At 41.4% G+C, this 19,384-nt stretch overlaps 2 long non-coding RNA genes across 2 annotated transcripts in view; both read left to right on the top strand.

The window, feature by feature from the left end:
* The window catches only part of LOC133214723 (uncharacterized), a 34,235-nt gene extending 26,168 nt beyond the window's left edge, over positions 1-8,067 (top strand). Inside the window, exon 3 of the long non-coding RNA XR_009726210.1 lies at positions 7,888-8,067. This is a non-coding gene — a long non-coding RNA (uncharacterized LOC133214723). The remainder of the gene's footprint in view (positions 1-7,887) is intronic.
* A 315-nt stretch (positions 8,068-8,382) lies between these two features.
* Positions 8,383-13,567, top strand: LOC133214722 (uncharacterized). The gene is made up of 2 exons (XR_009726209.1): positions 8,383-8,467; positions 12,667-13,567. It is a non-coding gene; the product is annotated as an uncharacterized LOC133214722 (long non-coding RNA).
* Positions 13,568-19,384: the final 5,817 nt, after the last annotated feature.

Raw genomic sequence — 19,384 nt, 5'->3', positions numbered from 1 at the left:
TTTGCTCATGTTTTATCAGAGGTTAAAAGAGATGGTCTTATCTAAAAGCTTAACTAGCCGTAAGCTTGACTATTTCCTGTTAGAAGCTATACAGCACTGCTATGTGGGGGCAATCTGTTCTTCTCAACAGAAAACCTGAATAAGACAACTCTACTGGTGACTGCTTTGAAGGAAAGCAGCATGAAATAGAAGACCGAAGTCTGTCTTTGTCCCAGGTGTAGTTTCTGCAGCACTCCAGATATGGTAATTACTTTAAAAAAAACCCACCCCAACTTAAAAAAACAAATCCAAAGTGACTGTAGAGCTGAATTAGAGAGAACACTGTGGTTAAGAGGGAATATTGAACTTTTCTGATCACCATGAGAAAAGCGAGTATAGGCTTGGTGAATGGAAAGGAGCACCCTGAAGCTGGGAGCAACGTGTCCTGCACCAGTGACACTTCTAACATAGCTTGATATGCGTTGTTGGCAAGTGTCTAGTGCTTCCATCTCTGAGAACAGCATGCTCCGAGACGGTGGGGTTAGGTTGCCCTAGCATTTTCTGTTACTTGGCTTGTTGCAGCAGGCCTTACAATAAAATACGTATAACAGGAAGCTGAGATTTGGTTTAACTGCTACTAAGATTTGGTTTTGTGTTTGGTTTGTTAGGGTTTTTTGGGGGAGGAGGATGCTTTTCTGCTCTTTAGTGTAAAGCAGTCATCAGTTTCTGTCTTGTTTGTATTGCCTTCTTTGGTTCTTACCCATAACAGGTGGCTCTGTTGAGCCTCTTCCTTTGAAGAAGGTAAATAGAATTGATTTTTCTTGAGTGCGTATTTATCTTCAGTAAAACATTCATTCTTGAATTTGTATTACTAAGTCTTTAGACGTACTCTATAAATCTGTTTGAAGGCTGCTACATGGTTTCATTTGGAAAGTCTAAGAGAAATTTCAGGCTGACTTTCTTCTTTTTTTGGAGCTAAATGGCTAGAGATGTAGCTACAGGTAGAGCCCTGGAAGATTCAGAACTTGCTGCTGGAAAGACACCTAAAAACTATTGATTTGCTTTGGATGCCCTTTTATTCTCAAACCAACCCCCCTGTTCATTAAAGATTGAGCAGCTTCCCTGAAACAGAAGGAATAGGAATGTATGTTTTTATCTGTTTCTCTGTCCATCTTCTGCCGCCTCACACTCCTGTCATATGGCTGCTTCCCACTGGTTTCTCCTCTTGTGGAGCACCATAACTGTGCTCTCCTGTACAAATCCTTGTCTTACAAGCAAAGCTATTATGCAGGTGACTGCATTTTCCTGGCTGCTGGACACTGGGCTGTGGAAACAGCACTATGAAGTAGTTTAGCTACCTCAGGACTGTTAGACAGTGACAATCCTTCCTGCAGGCAGGCAGAATGGCGTGGCTGCAATCAGCTCAATGTATGCAGGAAGCGCTGGCTGTGCTCTGTGTGCAGCGCACCTTGTCACACCATGTGCTGCAGTTGCTTTCTTATTATGGTGCTTTTATTATCTGACACACCAGGTTCATTGTTGATGTAGTGTGTTGGGTCTGTGTGTGCCTGTGTATTTCTTGTCAGGATATTGGAGCTGTGGCAGCCCTTGTCATGTGTATTGGCTCTCATCATGGATCTTTAAACTCTCATTACTCAATTCCTTAGACAAAACCCCAAAATATCATGGGCAGATCAGGAAGATAATAGTTACAAGACTAGAGACAAGCAGAGTTTGTTGCCTTCCCCTGTATAGCCATCTGTTCTGTGGCACCCGTCACTAGAACTGTGCTCAAACAGGGCCATTAAAAACTGTTTCAGTTTTGTCATCAAAGATCCAGACCAAATTCCAGGATGGCACTTTGAGATTCCCATGTGAAGCAGCTCACTGTAAAATGAGTACTGCTGGTTCCCTGACACTTTCTGTAAAGAACTGAATCTGTCTCTGAGTGTTGTTGTATCTTACTATGTGCCTAAGCTCTGGGAAGTGACAGTGGTATCAAGGAATTGTTGAGGAGAAAGGATATAAACCATCAGCAACCTTCCTTCTTGGTAAGTTTCACCTTCTTGTTCTTAATGTGGACTTAACTACTGTCCAGAACTGGGTTTGGTTAAAAGCGTGTCAGCTATTTAGATTCATCTCCATGTATGTTTTTAGCTGCCCCATGGGATTTTGTAACCAGCCATATGTGCTTTTGGTTTGTAGCTAAAAGAACTATCTGTCATAGCGTGTCCTGATAGGATGACCTGAGGCATACAATTGAAATAACTATTTTAAAAAGAAAATAGGTACTTTCTAACAGGAAAGCTTGGCAGGGAGAAGGAAGCTTGTGTAAGATACAGATCTTTCATTCATACATATCAGTATGAATGGAAACTGAAGAACTAAGAAAACTGAGAAACAGCATTGTACAGTCCAATTTTTATTGAGATCATTGCATTATGCCTGGTGTATGTCTAATGATAAGTTGGACTTAATGATAAGTTGGGGGGTTGGACTAGATGATCTTTTGAGGTCCCTTCCAACCCTTGGGATTCTGTGATTCTGTGATTCTGTTTAAGGCTGCTGGATGCAAATAGCCACAGGTAAGTCAATGGGTATTATGTAAACACCTGAGAAGGAAAGAAGGAAAGACATTTGCTTTTTCTCCCTCATTTTATGAAACCTCATTGAGGATATGGCAACATGGACAAGTAATTGTTAAGCAGCCTGCTCCCACTTACACTTTATCCAGCACTCAAATCCTCAGGCAAACCAGGGAATATGTTCTTTCTCTCTCCCTTTGCATATCTTGATTTTTTCAATGTTTCTTATGCGATGAGATGTTTGTTAGCAGATCAAGCCTCACAGAAAAACTCTGATTAAAAACTGTGCAACACCCTCACCTTTTTATTGCAGTTTTGCCCCCTGTTTGGGAGGCCACACTGACTCATGTAGAAATCAGAATTGGTCTGTATTAGCATAAGCTTTTAGGATCACTGAATTCCCTCAAGTAATTTATCTAAGCATTAATATATTGCATTTTCAAGGGCAATTTTGAAGGTATTACTGAAAATGGTGCTTATGGAACCTGCGTAATGCAGAGAAGATAAAGCTGAAAGCGACTGACACTTAGGTCCTCTCTCTTTTAGACAGTTCCTTGCAACATATTCCTGCAAGAGCCATACTATGCCTGTAGTCCAGTGCATGGAGAACTCCAGCTAAGCATAGTCAGATCTCAGCAGCCCAGGGGGAGGTGCAGGCTTCTCTTTGGTAGTGATAGTGGCAAGGATGTAATCTTGGTGCTGTTTGTCCCTTTGGGTTTCAAAGAAAAAGCAAATAAGTGTCTAATTTTTATAGTATAGATACTGTATTTCAGCTAAAAGCCTTTTTTGCAAAAATCTGTAAGTTTAGGAACAGTGTTGAAAGCTACTCTGACATTTAATTTTGATAACGTAGTAATTCCTTGTGAATCAGTAGCAGGTACTTTCTGCAGTTAAGGCACTTGTGGTTAGGGATCAGGTTAAGAGAACTTTCCCCATCAGTTAAAAACTGAGATAGATTTAACTGATAGTTTCTTAGAGAGGAAAGGAAATCTTGTTATTGAAGCCTGTCTGGAATTGTGCATGTCCATTGAATAATGACTGTGCCCTTGGAAAACTCATTTGCTGCTTATTCTTCGCTTTCATTTGTCAAGGGAAATACTGACTCCATTCTCTGCCTCTTCATCACCCGATTGCAAGTCAGGACCTAACTTTCTGGTTTGGACTATGCCCAGCATAGAAGACTCAGGACCAGCTGAAGCCAGTCCATACAGTACAAGCAATGCATTTTTGAAAGACTTGTTTATTCAGTTGGCAGGTCTTGAGACTGGAGCTGTAGCCAGTCCTTTTGCAGTTGTCCTTAGGAACAGGTGTATCCATACTGATCTGGAGACTCTTTTCTTTGCTGTAACTGAACAATGGATTCAAGTTGTAAATGCTTCCAGGCTTGCAGTGCTAGGGAAAGCAGTCAGCATACTGTGTTAATTTGGGCTTCATTACTGTTCAACCACGAGTTACAGGTGTCCAGAGACATTCTGGAGGAGTTCTGCGGCTGTTTGTCTTGGAGACATCTGTTGATAGCTAATCTAAATCTGTTCATTCTGATGTATGTTTTATGCGGGTTCACTTTGAACAGATCTTCTTAAACGAAACCCCGAAGTATTTCTGCAAGAAATACATGTCTCTCTCCTGCCTTGCTTTCAGGTTTTCCTAGCAGTGTGGTTTAGCCCTGTTCTGCACAATAGGTGTTCTGAGATTACCCACATGATGCTGTTTTCAACCCTAATGTGACTGAGTCACTTGTGTCTTGCTAATTTTCATCATGTGAAACATTTTTATCAACTGATGTATCTTTTGCTTATGAAGTCTTTGTCTTTTTTTTACTTAATGATGAGGAAACCCCTAAGTTTTACAGAGATACTCTGAAATTATGTGGGAAAATGAAAGGAACAGCTTTAATGTACTTAATCAAATACATAGCATTCTCTGTAAGATTGTCAGTGACATGTATGAGGAACTGAAAACAGAAAAGGTGGAATACTTGGGTCAATCAGTCAGAAATGCTTACCCTCTGCTTTTCAGAATGAATTCCATCTCAGCTGTCTGACCAGTAGGATCAGCCTATAGCAAGTAAAACTTCCCAGTCAGGATACACTTCTACAGAGAATCTCTTTACATATTGCTATTTTTTTATGATCATTTAAATCTCCCACTTTGAGAGCATACAGAATTCCAGTAACAGGATTATTGCAAACCTTGTTATCGCCTACTCCAAGTACGAAGTGCAACTCTTACATGTTTTCTTGACTAGCATAAGCACATAACAGCATTATCAGACACCAGTTTAAAGTATGCTGTACCATGGGTGACATGGCTGTGGACAGACAATGAGAGAGGAAGTAAACTTTACATAACAGAGTCAGTCATGCTATTTCATACAGGTAAGGGAGGGTGTTTAAGTACATTTTACTGCCTTCCTGATTGGATTATTGAAAGTAGAAGAGAAAAATGAGGGATATATTTGCTTTGATGACAGAAAGATTACAGGTAATAGATAAACTGGAACTTATCATCTATTTTTGTAGCACTGATGGCAATGTTTAAAGATTATTCTGTATCTTACTCAAACTCTACCTCTATCATTGTTCAGAGTTTCCTGCAGTGATAAAGTGCTGTTCCTCTCCCAGCACTGATCTGTTGGCAAAACCTTCATCTCTCTAGAGACTTACTGTTGCAATATAATCTGATTCAGAGCACCAGGACAATGGGGTGATAAACACTGTGAAGAAATGAATGTGGTAGCACTTGACAGAATTAGTTTCATACATGACTAGTGCAACCATATATTAATAACTTTTGAACATAACTTATGTTGTTGTTCCACTTACAGAGTATGAGCTACCATCCACCAAGGTATGAACATCATGAACAGCTATTATTCTTTATTTCACTGGTTAAACTCCCCATATTTTAGTGCTTTTCCCTGCTGAGAGCAAGTGTACCTGTACAACATACTACTGTTAAATGACTGTTATCCATAGGGACTTTCTCTTCCCCTTAAAGCCTGGCACTCAGTCTTTCTAATTCCATAGGGAACAATATTCTGCTGGGTCATCTTTTACTAATGAATATAAGAAAAGTTCAAACCAGTAGATGGAAGCTGGAATTCTTTGAGTGCAATGCTGAGCTGAGACACATATGGAATGGTTAATGAGCAGTGGTCACAGAACATGCCTACAAGGGAACAAGAAATACAGCAGAAGTCAGCTTTTTGCTTCCTGCAACATTTACTGAAGTCAAATTGCTTCTGGCTTACAGAAAATGGAAGTAGCATTATTAGCCTTTAAGAGAATGCCAGAACAGCATGTGCACAGTTCCTTTTGAGAGTATTTGCTTCCTGTCTGACAAACACACAATAAGAACTAAGAGTAAATATTCAGGTGTCTTAACTGCCTTGCCTTCTTCACTATGCTGTGCTTGGGTTTCATCCCAGGAAGCCAAACGTGTACGGCTTGCAGGATCAGCCAGATTGAATGCCTGGTTTTCTTCCTAAATAGTAATCACTTCTTAAAATACAGATTGACCAGGGGTGAGTCCTGTGTGATGAGCCTTTGATAATACTGATACTGTGCAGCATCAGTTTATAGTACTTGCAGCTTTTCTTTATGGTTAGGTAGATATGTGTGGGTTTGAGGTTCATCTAACCTTATAATAGGTTAAAATTAGAAGTCACGTGTAGCGATCTCATCTGTTAAAATAAAAAGCACTAAACTGCTCTTGGATTTGCTGTCCTTTCACTGCTAGCACTAAGATGCCAGTTTCTTGCTTTGCTTCTCTACCAAACACAAATCTCATTTGCCTTAATAACACCATATTCAATGCAGTGCAGTAAAATATGCACTCAGTAAATACAGAGCAGGTTGTAAAGCAGTAAAAGGGAAATCTGGTAAACGATGTGCCCAGTTCAGCAAACTGAATGCCTAAGTCAAGAGGTAAGATTCCTAGCAAAACTTTCACTTGTGTTAACTTGACATCTTCCGAGTTAGGTATTTCCTGTAGAATAGTTGGTAAAACTACTTCATCCTCTATTCCACCCTTCCTGACGTGTTGTTTTAGAAGTGTCCTACTTGGGTAACAAAAAAGACAATATCATCACAAAGATGTACTGACAGTCTTCACTTAGCAATTCTGATGTGCTTTCTGCTGCTCTGAGCCTTCCTCTGTCTGGACTTTCACTTTACCTACTGTCACATAATGTTTCAAGACAAAAACCCACTCTGTTTTAGAGAGGACGTTTTTTGTCTGTTCTACAGTAAACTGGTTTCTAAACAGTGTATGTTAAACACTTTAACAGACATTTAATGTAAGCTAGGGGTGCACTTGATGTGCTGGCTCTGGCTCTCAAGACTGCTGTGGTGTTTCCCTGAGAAGGTGGTCATTTCTGAAGGTTTCATTAATGATCTGAAGAAGCCATTAAGTCAGTTTTAGAGAAGAATAGGATAGAAAAATGCGGTGTTTGTTTTCACATGTTTCTCTTGTCATCACTCCTGAAATTAGCCAGGATTTTACTTCACTATGATGTCACATTTTACTTCTTTTAGCTGTGGGTAAAAGTATCTCCTCAGATTATTAACTCCTCAGCAATTAACTTCTCAGACTTTGGAAGCAAACTGTATCTACTGAAACCTGATACTGCCTTGAATTTTATGCCACTATTGAGGCTGCACACAGACTGAACTTCCAATATGCAGTATCTCCAAGGTGAGGACTGTAATAGTCTCATGATAAAGCAGAATTCTCTTCCCTTCATGTATTAAAATCCAAAGATACCACTTACATGAAGGAAGCCATTTTCATTCATTTATTTCACTCTGTCATAATCATGTTGGATGTACCAGAACAACCTTTCTTGGCATTGTTTATCTCTTTGCTTTTTCTTCAAAGTCAGCAAGTTCACAGAGATGATGTGAAGGTAAAAGTGAAGAAGTGAACGGGGTTATGCTACAATAGCATTGCATAACAGGCTTTGTGCTACCTAGAGCTATATCGATACGCGTCAGGAAGAACACCAAGCTTCCAAATCCCTTCACTGATCCTTGAGCTTTGAGGGAAGAGAAGAGTATGTGTATTTAATTCCCTGCATTTAATGGTAAAGATACAAACCAAGCTTTTTATGTTGTTTTGTGTACATCGATAAATAAGCAGCCATTTAACTCTAACCAGAAAAGACAAAGCAAGGAAATCTTGTTTTGTCAATAACACTTTCTCACTGAGCTGGTTTTGTTGTTTTATTCTAATAGGCAGCAATAGGACTGAAAGAAAGTTTACTCCTGATGTGCAGAGGGCATTTTAGTCTATTTCAGGTTAAACTATCTTATGTTTGCAGGAGAGACCAAAGAATTTTCTGAGGTTCCACAGTCTCCTCTATTGCTAGCATATTCTGCTGTAGCATTTACACCTAGAGCATTTTCCAGACCATCTGGAGCAAAGCTGTGTGCAAAGGAATAAATCGACACAGACACTGTGATCTTCATGTAAATCTGTTTCACGAGCCCCTCTATCAGTCAGGCAGGTTTGTATCGTGTTTTTCCCAGGGTGGATGAAACACTGCTGCTTATGTAACAATGCAATGGGTTTTCTCTTCGAGAATAAAAAGTAGGGTAACCAAGCAACAAAAATCATCCTTGCCCTGAACAAAATTGCTTTCCGATAGCTGGGAGACTAACACCAGTACTCTCAAGAATTAAACAGTGAATATTCCACTGTGAATAAACACCTTTCAGCCTTCTCGTTGTGTTATTTTACTAAGGCTCAGAATGTTTTTACCCTTCCTTTTTTTTTTTTTTCTTTAACCTCCCACCCCTTTTTTCCCCCTCTTTATAGACAGAAGCCATGGATCCAGCTCTGTACTCTGCCCCACACGACTTCCTACAAAATGCCATTGTCTTCACTGGGATCCCGTCCTGGTATGTTTGTCTGCATGTGTAAATCAGAATACAGAATCAAGGCACTGAGTTTTCTGTGTAGAATGTTTTTCCATCGGTTCAGACTTGTTGACAACGTGAAAGCTCTAGCATTTAAAAACTTCATGGGGAGTTGTAACACAGAGTTTTCTGATGCCTCTGCAAGCTGCTTAAGCCAGTGATCATCTTTATCCCCTCCACGTATGTACAGTGCTGTGGGCTGCGGCTGTGCTGCTGACCTTCCTGCTTGATGTGTTCACTGCTGAGGTGACTCTAGCTCCTGGGGACCCACAGGCTCTTTACATCCCTCCTCAGTCCCTTCATATGACTGTGGGGAGGGTTTAAGTCATGGCTTTAGCTGGAGTTTACTGAAGTACCTCTGCATGACCAGGCTTTGTGCCTGCCTGCCAAGCCTGGTGACAGCGGTGCCTTGCTGGCTGGGACATTGTATTCGGGCTCCAGGAGGGAACTGGAAAACTATTCCTTAGGGTGTTGGCTCATTTAAGGAACACATAAGATGAGGGAAACAACCCCATTTGCATCTAAGGCCTCTGCAGATCTCCCATAGCCCTAGGCATTGCATGGCACTACTGTATTTCAGTGGCGTCTTGCTTCTTCCTTCCCACTTCCTTCAGGAGCTGAGTGTGGACCTAGCAGAAGCCCTCCTCTCCAGGTTGGAGCTGGGATCATTTCCAGGCAGGGGCTTTTAATAAGCTGAAAGCTTTCATAAAGCTTAATGTGGTTATCCACACACAGAATGCAGCTATGGCACAGCAAGTCTTGGTTGGAAATAGCATATTGAGAGACATAACCATAATTATGCTTCCCTACATAGCAAAGCATAATGTGCGTGATAAAGGAATTGAGTTTAAAAATAGCACTGAAATAAAAATGAGAGTTCTGTGGTCAAGTTTTGAACCCTAGCCTTTATAGGGACTGTGTATGGTGAGGACTTACCAGCTGTGGAGGATGAAAGTTTTTTCAGACTTATTTCAATGCAAACGTTTCAAGTTAATTTTTAAGTCCTTTCAATTTCTGTCCATGTAATTTGTATGGAAACCACTTACAAAACTGTGGTTTACAGGGGTTGTGGGAATAAGCTTAAGGGAATTGTTGAAAACTGAAGGAAGCTCAAGGAAGTGCTAGTTTCTTAGGTTTGGGCCTATTTAATTTGACTGCAAGGTAGATCTATGGTCAAAGACAATCTCCTGTTTATACTCACACTTGCTTGTAGCATTGTTAGTGAAAGTGGGAGACAGTAAATAATTTACTGGTACAAAAGCCGTATACGTAGTAAAGCTTCTATATGGTAATACTGGGGAAGCTGTACAATGCAAGTGGTGTAACACAGGGAAATTCATGCTTACCAGCACGGAGGTGGAAGGAAGCTTTGCCAAGCGCCATGTCTGTAAAGAAGCTAGATGAGCAGAGTGCTTTGGGGCAATGAGTGTTGTGGGGTACGGGTGCCAGGTTTAAGAAGGGAAAAGGACTACTTTGGTCATGGAAGGTGATGGCAGGATGAATGGAAAATCAACAAGCACATGGCACATTCTGGCATAGCCTTTGTCTTCTCTGGGGATTGGGAGCATGGGTGCAAAGTCTGATGGTGTGTTGGTTCCTTTGCTTCAGAATGCACGCTTTCTGGTACAGGCTGTATCAGAGACTGAGATACTGGATGCTGTGAATGAAGTTGTACAGTAATGTTGACAGTATAGGGTGAAGAAGCCATGTGTTTTGATGCAAAGGATGTCAGATGAGTAGACATTAATTGTTCTGAAAATTAGGACTGAAGAAACTAAATATTAAGAATGGAAGAAAGGATGACAAAAATACTAAACAAAAGGAGAGGATGTGCTTAACAAAGACTAATCTAGCAAAGGGCTGAAGAAAGAGAGAGGATTTGAAAGAAGAAATTGCACAGAGCAGCTAGAGGCAGAGGTGACCCTCAGTGTGGAACTGGGGCTGTTCACATTTCACAGTATCTGGGGAATTAGGACACAGAACTTGAAGAGTAAATGACAAATGGGGAGGATCTTAAATGCAAAGAACAGGAGAAGGTGTTTTGCAGTTAACTGAGTGGTGAGCTATGTAGATAGACCTGAGGGAGAGTGGTTTGGGTTTAGTATTCATGCACGCTTGAACAGGTTAAAGCAACACTGGAGTAAAGAAGTAGGATTTGCAGGAGAAGTTGCACAGAGGATGAGATCCCAACCAAACTGTGCCATTTGCTGCGTTGCACTTACACCAGCTGATGGTAACAGGAGGAGGGAGTGAGAGCAGAGGATGGGAGGTGGAAGCTGATTACCTTTCTTAGCCCACTCCCTCTCCTTGAATCCAATACCTTTGTGATTTACAGCTTCCTTGTATGTATGTTTTGTGTCAATTTGTGCCTTCTATATGTCACCTGACACACAAATGTGAGTCTGTTCCCACTCAAAGTACTTACACTGTATCCTTTCATTTGGTAAGAACTGCAGAATCTTGCTGTGTTATGGCAGTTCAGAATCTTGGGAGAAATCAAAGTAAACCGAATTTGACCCATTAGGTTGGAAGCAAATGGTTAAGTTTAGCTGTGTTATTACATCCATAACCCACTGAATTTGTAGTACGCTGCTTTAACATTAGTGTCTCCATCAGTTTTGAAGGAGTCCATGCAAAGCCATTAGAGGTTATTAAAGTCCAATTTCCCAGACTACCAGGAAGACAGCAAAATGAAAACCCAGAGCCCAGTCATGCTGTAACCTCTTGGTGCCTCAGGGAAACGGGTATCAGTTTCTCCTCCCAGGAATACTGTATTGCTTAATTAATCCTTGCATCCCTGAGTGATGTGGGCAGGTTTGTTATGGAATTACAAAAGTATGGATTTATTATGAATGCTGCCCTTGGAACTTAGCAGGTTTTCGAAGTTTTTCTTTCACCACTCTGCCTGCACTGCTTTCCTAGCTAAGCTTTTCTCCTGTTGTGCAACTGAAGAACTCCTCAAGATCGATCTTTCTTTGCTTTTCATTAAGAAATGGATGGTTTTACCGGGACTAACTGAAAAGCACTCTGTCTAGCAGCTTGACATCAGTTCACAGGTCTCAGGTTTAAGAGATTTTTAGAAAGCAAAGGCACTGGCATTTGTTGTGCCTCTATGGCAAACCCTCCATATTTCTTTTCCACGTCATAAATTTATGGTGTAGAGCCATGAGGGAAGGACAGATGAGGACCTTTATCACCCTTTATTCACCCTTTATCACCCTTTCCCCCCAGAAACAGTGTTTTGAGACTTTCACTCACAGGGATCATTCATACAGTCTGTTTGCTGAGAGTAAACTGAATTACTTTCAAACGCAGCATGTGGTGTAAATACTCTGACGTACTTGTGACTATATACTTCACAAGCTCGACAGAGACCTCAGTTTTTCATGTCCCATATGTACGTACTCGTCCCAAGTACTTCATAACGTCTCAAAACAATTCCAGCTAATGCCTGAGCCTGCTTATGGGATTTACCAGCCTGCCCCTGCCATTTACCATCACGCAAATAGCTGTCCTTGTTACAGGTTAATGTTGGGCTCCCCTGGCATTATTTGAGAAAGGAGCTTGAAGCAAGACCTAAATGTTATTTTACGAACCCACACCTCCCCACACTTGCTGTAATTTCAGGTCGCAATCTCTCCTCCAGAGCCCCTTCACTGACAGGGCAGCACTTCGGAACGCATCAGCCTTTGCCCGATTTATCTGATGCGGCCATACTGGGCAGAACTGGACCTAGGCGAGGGGCTGCACTGGCAGGTGAGGGGCCTGAGGTGAGTCCCCCATCAGCCGCTGCCCCCCAGTTTATTCAGGGATCGGGACAGTCACAGTGAGGTTGTCCAAGTTCAGAAAACACAGAGGTGTTTCCCAGCTTCTCTGCTCCATACTGACTGATGGGACTTCAGTGTCTGTCTGTCCTTCCCTGACTCGCCATACCCCCCAGCTACTCATGGCTTCTCCACAAAGTGCTCCAAACTGGACATAGCCCAGCTCCCTGTGATGAGAGCACCTCCTGCTCTGTCTATGAAGGAGAAGGGGATGATATTCTGAATTCCTCATGCTTTCTTCTCTCACTTTCCTAGAGAAATAAGGGATAACACTGTGTTGATTTGCCGATATTTACATCTGAAGTTGCTCCTGGTCTCTCCCAGGCCATGATTTAATGGATAACTTTCCATGTGCAGGTTTTCCTTCGGTGTTGGATTTGCAGTAGTGAAGGACAGGGACTAGCCCATGCCTCCACACACCTTTGCTGAGGTACACCCGCTGACCTCATGCTTTAGTGCATTTCCTCCTTCATTTGCTTTATTTTAAATAAACTCTACATGTTAAATGCTTCTGGAGAGGAAAACTGTTACAAAAGAGGTTGGGAGTGAAACTGGTAGGTACTGAATAGGCTTTAATGGAAATTAAATATTTAGAGAGCAGAGACATGACAACTATAGAGACTTCCTGAGCAATCCTCGGGGCAGAAACAGTTTTGTAGATGGCCGTGATCCAGCAAACCGCTTAAGACACAGGCACAGTCTCACTGAGTTAATTGAGAATATATGTGTGTGTGTTTAAGTGCTTTGCTGGACAACAGCCTTGAATACGCTATGCTTTCACTTAAATTCCATTTTTAGGTTCTGCTTTCATGTAAGAATAGGAATCTTCACTGGTTCATTGCCTTATAACAACAGCAGGAGACAGTATCAATCTGTAAGCATCAATCAATAGCTAAACATTGAAATGAAGGCTGATTTAAAAAATCTAAACACTTAATAACTATCCTTAAGAGCCCCTAAATCTGTTCCATTTGTAATAAATGACTTCCAAAAGCAAATTTACTTTTGGGTTAATGGGAACCGGTATGTTTTGTTCTGTGATGATCAGCTTGATGAAAACCACCAAAAAAGTCCCCCGAAACTAAACCAACAAACCAGAATCCCACCACATTTGAATGCTTATCTGAGTCCCTTTCAGCTCCTGAGTTTGCAGATCTACTTCAAGGGGAAATTATTTCTGACGTGGGCTGTTTTATTTCAATGTCTACTCACAAGGCAAAAGCTGCGGGATGTGAACAAAGTGCGTTTGTATTGCCCACTCCTCCCTCCGTGCCTGGATGTGATTTAAAAACAGGCTTCGGTAAAGGCAGCGATTCCATGTTTCAAAATACTGATTAATACTATGTTATAGAATCACAGAATGGTTTGGGTTGGAAAGGACCTTAACACCTTCCAGTTCCAATCCCTGCCATGGGCAGGGACACCTCATACTAGACTGGGTTGCTTCAGGCTGTGTACAGCCTGGCCTTGAACACTACCAGGGATGGAGCATTCACAGCTTCCCTGGGCAACCCATTCCAGTGCCTCATCACCCTTACAGTAAAGAACTTCTTCCTTATATCTAACCTGAACTTCCCCCCTTTCAGTTTGTATCACTGTTTCCTAGGCTCTATTTCCTCCTTGCTGTATATTTTGCCTGCAGAATCTGGTACAGAAGAAGGAGAAAGTGTGCAGAGTTACTTCTTTTGGTTGCATGGTTTGGGGCTTTGAGGTTGGTTTGTACTTTGTTTCTCTTCTGCACTTAAGGAAATTTAGGTTGGATTTTTTGAAACACTGAAGTGCATTCAAATATCTCCTGCTGACCCATATATCTGAGTTATTTGGTCATATTTTTGCATATTGATAATACTGAGCAGTCTGAGTGTCAGTAACTCCCCTGAGTTTTTCTCCCCTGGGAGTAATACCAGATGATGAAATAAGAAATAATGGCTTTAAATGGGAAGGGGGTAGATTGGGCTTAGACATTAGGAATAGGGAGCTGAGGTGCTGGCACAGGGTGCCCAGAGAAGCTGTGGCTGCCCCATCCCTGGCAGTGTTCAAGGCCAGGTTGGACACAGGGGCTTGGAGCAAGCTGCTCTAGGGGAAGGTGTCCCTGCCCGTGGAAGGGGTTGGAGCTGGATGAGCTTTAAGGCCCCTTCCAACCCAAACCAGGCTGGGATTCTATGAAGGAAATTTCTTACTGCCAAAACTTCACAACCTTTTCTAAATGTAGCGTTATTTCTATAAATCTCCAATGCAGCAAAGCCTGCCATCATCACTTCAGTCTTGTATAATTATTCTATACGTTCCTTAGACCACCTATGTTAAAATCAGTTTGTTTAATGGAGCAGTCACATTAGAGTTCTAGCAGGGGGGCCATAAAGACAGAGTGAAATAATACTGCAATCAGACTAGAATTTCCCTAAGGGGACTTGTAAGGAGTTGTGAAAAGACAGCATGGATCCCTCTGGGGGTAAACTGAGGGGCAGTGACTGATGGCTGAGGTCATAAATGTTTATGCTTTGATGGGTATCTCAAGTTTATTACAAAGGGAGCAGGTTTTACAGGAAGCCATGTGCTACATTTGGGACTGGAGGTCTCTTGTGGCTGGGGATTTACTCTTTTACCCCTTTCTGGCTATCCTGATTTGAAGGATGCTCTTAGGAAAGTGTCAAGGTGAAGCTCATTTCGAATCAAATCTCTTGCTGGCAGGGAAGGCAATAAATGACTGTAGAGAATGTGCAGGTTCACTTGGTTGTGATTACAAAACTTTTTTACTTTACTAAAGCTTAAACCAAACTGATTTAAACCATCCGCAGCTAAGTGACTCAAGCAAAATACCAGGGGGATATAGCTGCATTTAAGCATGGATTGCCTTCATTATACTTGCAAGTAAAATTGTCAGCACTTCCTTCTGATTGGGGAGTATCACTTCTACAGCCATAAAATACTGAAAATGGAGACGGGATACAAATAAATGGGACAGATATTGTGAAGTTGGTTGTTAATGTTTCAACACTTCTTTGCACTAGGACAAGATTATTGAAAAGAAAAATCATCATAAAAACCTCTGAGAGGCAAGAATGAACTTGGAATGGAAGAATACAGCATCTTGAAGCAATTGAATGCTTTCTGAAAGATCAAATGAAAATATGAAAATGAGCTGTGAAGTATTAATGATATTAATCCATTTATTTGAAAACTATTTCCATGAACTTCTCACAAAGATTACGTACCAAAAGTGGATGTTAATTCACAAGATCTATCCTTAACTGAGGTCTCAATGCCTCCATTCTTTCAGGGACTTTTCTTTTAGCATAACATACATCCAACAGAAATAATGAGAGCATTTAGTTGGCTTGGACCTATCATGGAAGACAGGGAGAGGAATGACTGAGCAAGATCTTTAATGAAGCCTTCATTTTAAGGATGCAGTTGGAGTCTTACTGATTCAGGCACCTACATCTTGAATAGCCATAACTTGGTACATGATCCTGTAACTGTCTGTAACATGATGAACAAATATTATCATGCCTTCAAACACAGCTACTGGAGAAATGCTCTGTACCTGGGCCATTTGGCATGATGGAGCTGCCTCTGCTGTCTCTAGCTCAGTGAGGGCAGTTGTTCATCCTCTTCTCTATTCCAGCATCTCTCAGCCCTCCCTGACCATACACTCAAGGTGTGGGAACTCATCAATAGCTTCTTGTGCTGTGCAGCAGTTAGGAAGTGTAAGTCCCCATCTCTGTGTAACCTTGTGTTGTACACACACCCTCACCCAGGGCTGGAAGGGAGGGGATAAAGAGCAGGTCAAAATATGACAGAACCTTTGTGTGTGGTCAGTCTCCCCTTCTCATCACTCTTGATAATGTGTTTGTCTGAGATGTGTGCAATATCCATGGCTTGTAATTAAATGGATGAGTTTTTAAGAGAGTCACATTTCCAGTGGGACTTCTCTCCACAAGTGTGTGTTTTTTACCTGCTGCGCATTGCTATTTCAGTCACTCGTTGTTTTATAATTATGCCTATGCATTATTTACATATGTCTGTACAAACACACTGCCTTCTAAAGGTTTTCCCATAGAAGAGCTGATGTGAAACGCCATAAATATGTCTGAAAATGATAGACAAAGGCATGAAATAAAGATTTTATAGCATTTTTTACTGAGTAGCTCATTTGGCTTGTCAGAGAGAAAACACACTAGGGGCTGACTACACAGGAGAAGATGGAGTACACTGAAAATCCAGCCAGGCAGGAGGGTATCATTCTTGATGTATCACTGGAGTCAGCACACTTTGAGCATGTTACAGCTTTTAGCAGTCTTGCTGGGGCTCTGTTCTTTATCTCGGCTAGTGACTCATCCTGCAGTGCATCCGCATCACCTATCAGCTGATTATTCAGGGCAAAGTAATTGTCATGGGCATGTTAAAGCACTCCACTGAATACTTTGTTTATGAAATACTAGAATTTTTCTTTGAACCAAATCTCTTCACCCTAAATCAGCTTAATGTGTCCATGAAATCTCCCTGGCTCCCCTATTGATGCTAGTTCTAATAACATACGTTTTTATCTTGGTGTTCTCGTAACAGCTGGTAGCTTTGCATTTGTGATCTCATATCTTATCTGAAGGCAATTTCTCCAACATCTAAACAGCGCTGGAACCTTGTGGAACTTTCCAGTCTGCCTCCAGACTGAGATTTGCTAATGGAATATAATGCCAGAAGTAGAAAAAGGGTTTTGGCAGGGCTGGTAGGTTCACGACAGAAGCTGAGAGAACGGACCAAGTGTAATAGTGAGTTTCCTAGGGAAACTAGAAAATGCCTCTTCCCCCCACCCCGTTATATTTTCTATGCAAATATGTAAAACTCAGTCCTTTTATTTAAGTTGAACTTCTCCTGTTTCTATTTTTGCTTGAAAACTAAGCTTCTGGAATCTTCTGGTCACTGATAGAATAAAACCTATAGACTTCTTATCTACATGGTTTTTAAGTGGCTTATCCTTGTTTTTGACAAGGTTACTCTAGTTGGTTTTACCAACAGTCTACTTGATGACTTTTATTATGCTACTATCTGCAGGCTGTAATTAAAGGAATCTCAGAGCTAATGCTTTCCCAGATATTTTTCTTTCTTAATGATAACGTATAACATAAGACCAAGACCAGCAAATGGGAGCAGTAAGATGCAGAGCAGACCCAGCAGCAAATCTCATTTTGTGCTCACACAAATAGGCATGTCCAGCATGTTTCTACAACGTTTCAATCATGTTCTGCTTCCAAATGCACTCATTCCTCAATAGCCAGTGAAGTTGAATCCGTCACTCAGGGTGTGCTACTGTTCTGCAGGGACTGGCTTTCATCATCTGTATCTTAATTACAGTAAGGTTCTACTGCATAATGGAGGCTTCTCTTTCCATTGACTGCTATTAAACTCCTGTGACTGCCTAGTAATGTTCTGCCAGTCTGCATGTTTCTACCGAGCATGGGTTGGTTTTTATTATGTCTTTACTTCTCTTTAATGCATATGGAATTACTGACACAGAACCCATGCGTGATTTCCTATTAGTGAAGCAAATTTGACTTCAGGAGCAGGTTTCAGTGGATTTCTTCCTTAAAATTAAGCTGCATGATTGAGGAGACCTGTGATTTAAACCTGTGGTTTAAATGCAGTAAGATATGCTGTTTGACACATCACTAGCAATTAAATGATCAGAAAAAATCAGGCAAAACTAATATTCTGCTCTGGTTTAGACATGGCCTCTTCATGCACAAAATGTGCAGGTGATGTGGCTGACTGAACGGAATGGAGGGCAAAAGGGATGTATTACAAAGCTGCAGGCTTTTTTCTATTGTGTTCCCACATCCATCGACTGTGAGAAATTAACGTGAAGCAAGGTACAATGATTTTTAAATGCAAATTTCCAGTAAATCCTATCAATTTTTGATTTTGGCATGAAACAAATAGGAAAGTACACTGAAATGGAAGCAGAGGGTTTTAGTTCTCCAAGCAAGGACAGGACAAACCTAGAGAGTATGGCATAAGGAGGATTTCTGCATCCTCTGCCTTTAGCAAATACTAGACGATGGTTCTGTCTCACCTGTCTCAATCTCCTTTTAATTTTGACAAACTTGACTAGTTACAATTTTATTGTGTTAGAATTTTAAATGCTTTTTTCATTAAAACAGCCTAATAAACAGTATTCTTTCGCACTTCATAGTATCTCTGTAGGCATTTTGTCTTGGATGAGTGAGCTGTTTTCTCTATTTCACTTACTTTAGTTGCTGTAATTGAAAGAATATATTAATTTTATATGTTTATACACCAAAAACTTTATTTTTCTCTGCTCATACTGTTGTCTGTAGAAGTAAACTGGGGACTTGCTTCAAATCTTGGAAGGCAGTTTGCATCAGCCTGGTTCAAGTCAAGTTTTGCCAGTACTTGAGAATGGAGCTACAAATTCAGAAGTTAAGCACACCTTTCAGAACAAACTGATTGACAGGGCTGGCAGGTATTGCCTTGGGTTACAGCAGTCGCCAAGCGCTGTTACTAGCTCAGAACTCGAGTACTTCTGGAAAGAAGGTCACAATTTGGTTTGGCTTTTGTTGGGATTTTGAGTTTTGGAGCAGAGCTGAGATGTCTGAAGTTACTCTCCCACTTCAAAGCATGGGGGTCACACTTTCATGACCACTTTATAACAGCTGAGAGGTCTGCTCAGAAGCAAGTGTGGGACAATATGCAGGTAAAGCGTTCGACACTGTTCCACACGACATCCTTGTCTCTAAAATGGAGAGACATCAGTTTGATGGATGGACCACTCGGTGGATAAAGAACTGGCTGGATGGCCACACACAAAGAGTTGTGGTCAATGGCTCAGTGTCCAGCTGGATACCAGTAACGAGTGGTGTCCCTCAGGGATCGGGGTTGGGGCCGGTCTTGTTCAACATCTTCGTCGCTGACATGGACAGTGGGATTGAGTGCGCCCTCAGCAAGTTTGCCGATGACACCAAGCTGTGTGGTTCGGTTGATACGCTGGAGGGAAGGAATGCCATCCAGAGGGACCTTGACACGCTTGTGAGGTGGGCTGATGCCAACCTCATGA

The sequence above is a fragment of the Neopsephotus bourkii genome, unplaced genomic scaffold (genome assembly GCF_033783945.1).
Source record: "Neopsephotus bourkii isolate Nb327-2 ecotype Australia unplaced genomic scaffold, CSIRO-AGI_Nbou_v1 NB_923, whole genome shotgun sequence".
Lineage (NCBI taxonomy): Eukaryota > Metazoa > Chordata > Aves > Psittaciformes > Psittacidae > Neopsephotus > Neopsephotus bourkii.
Note: the sequence above shows the minus strand (reverse complement) of the source record. Positions and strands in the feature narration are given on the sequence as shown.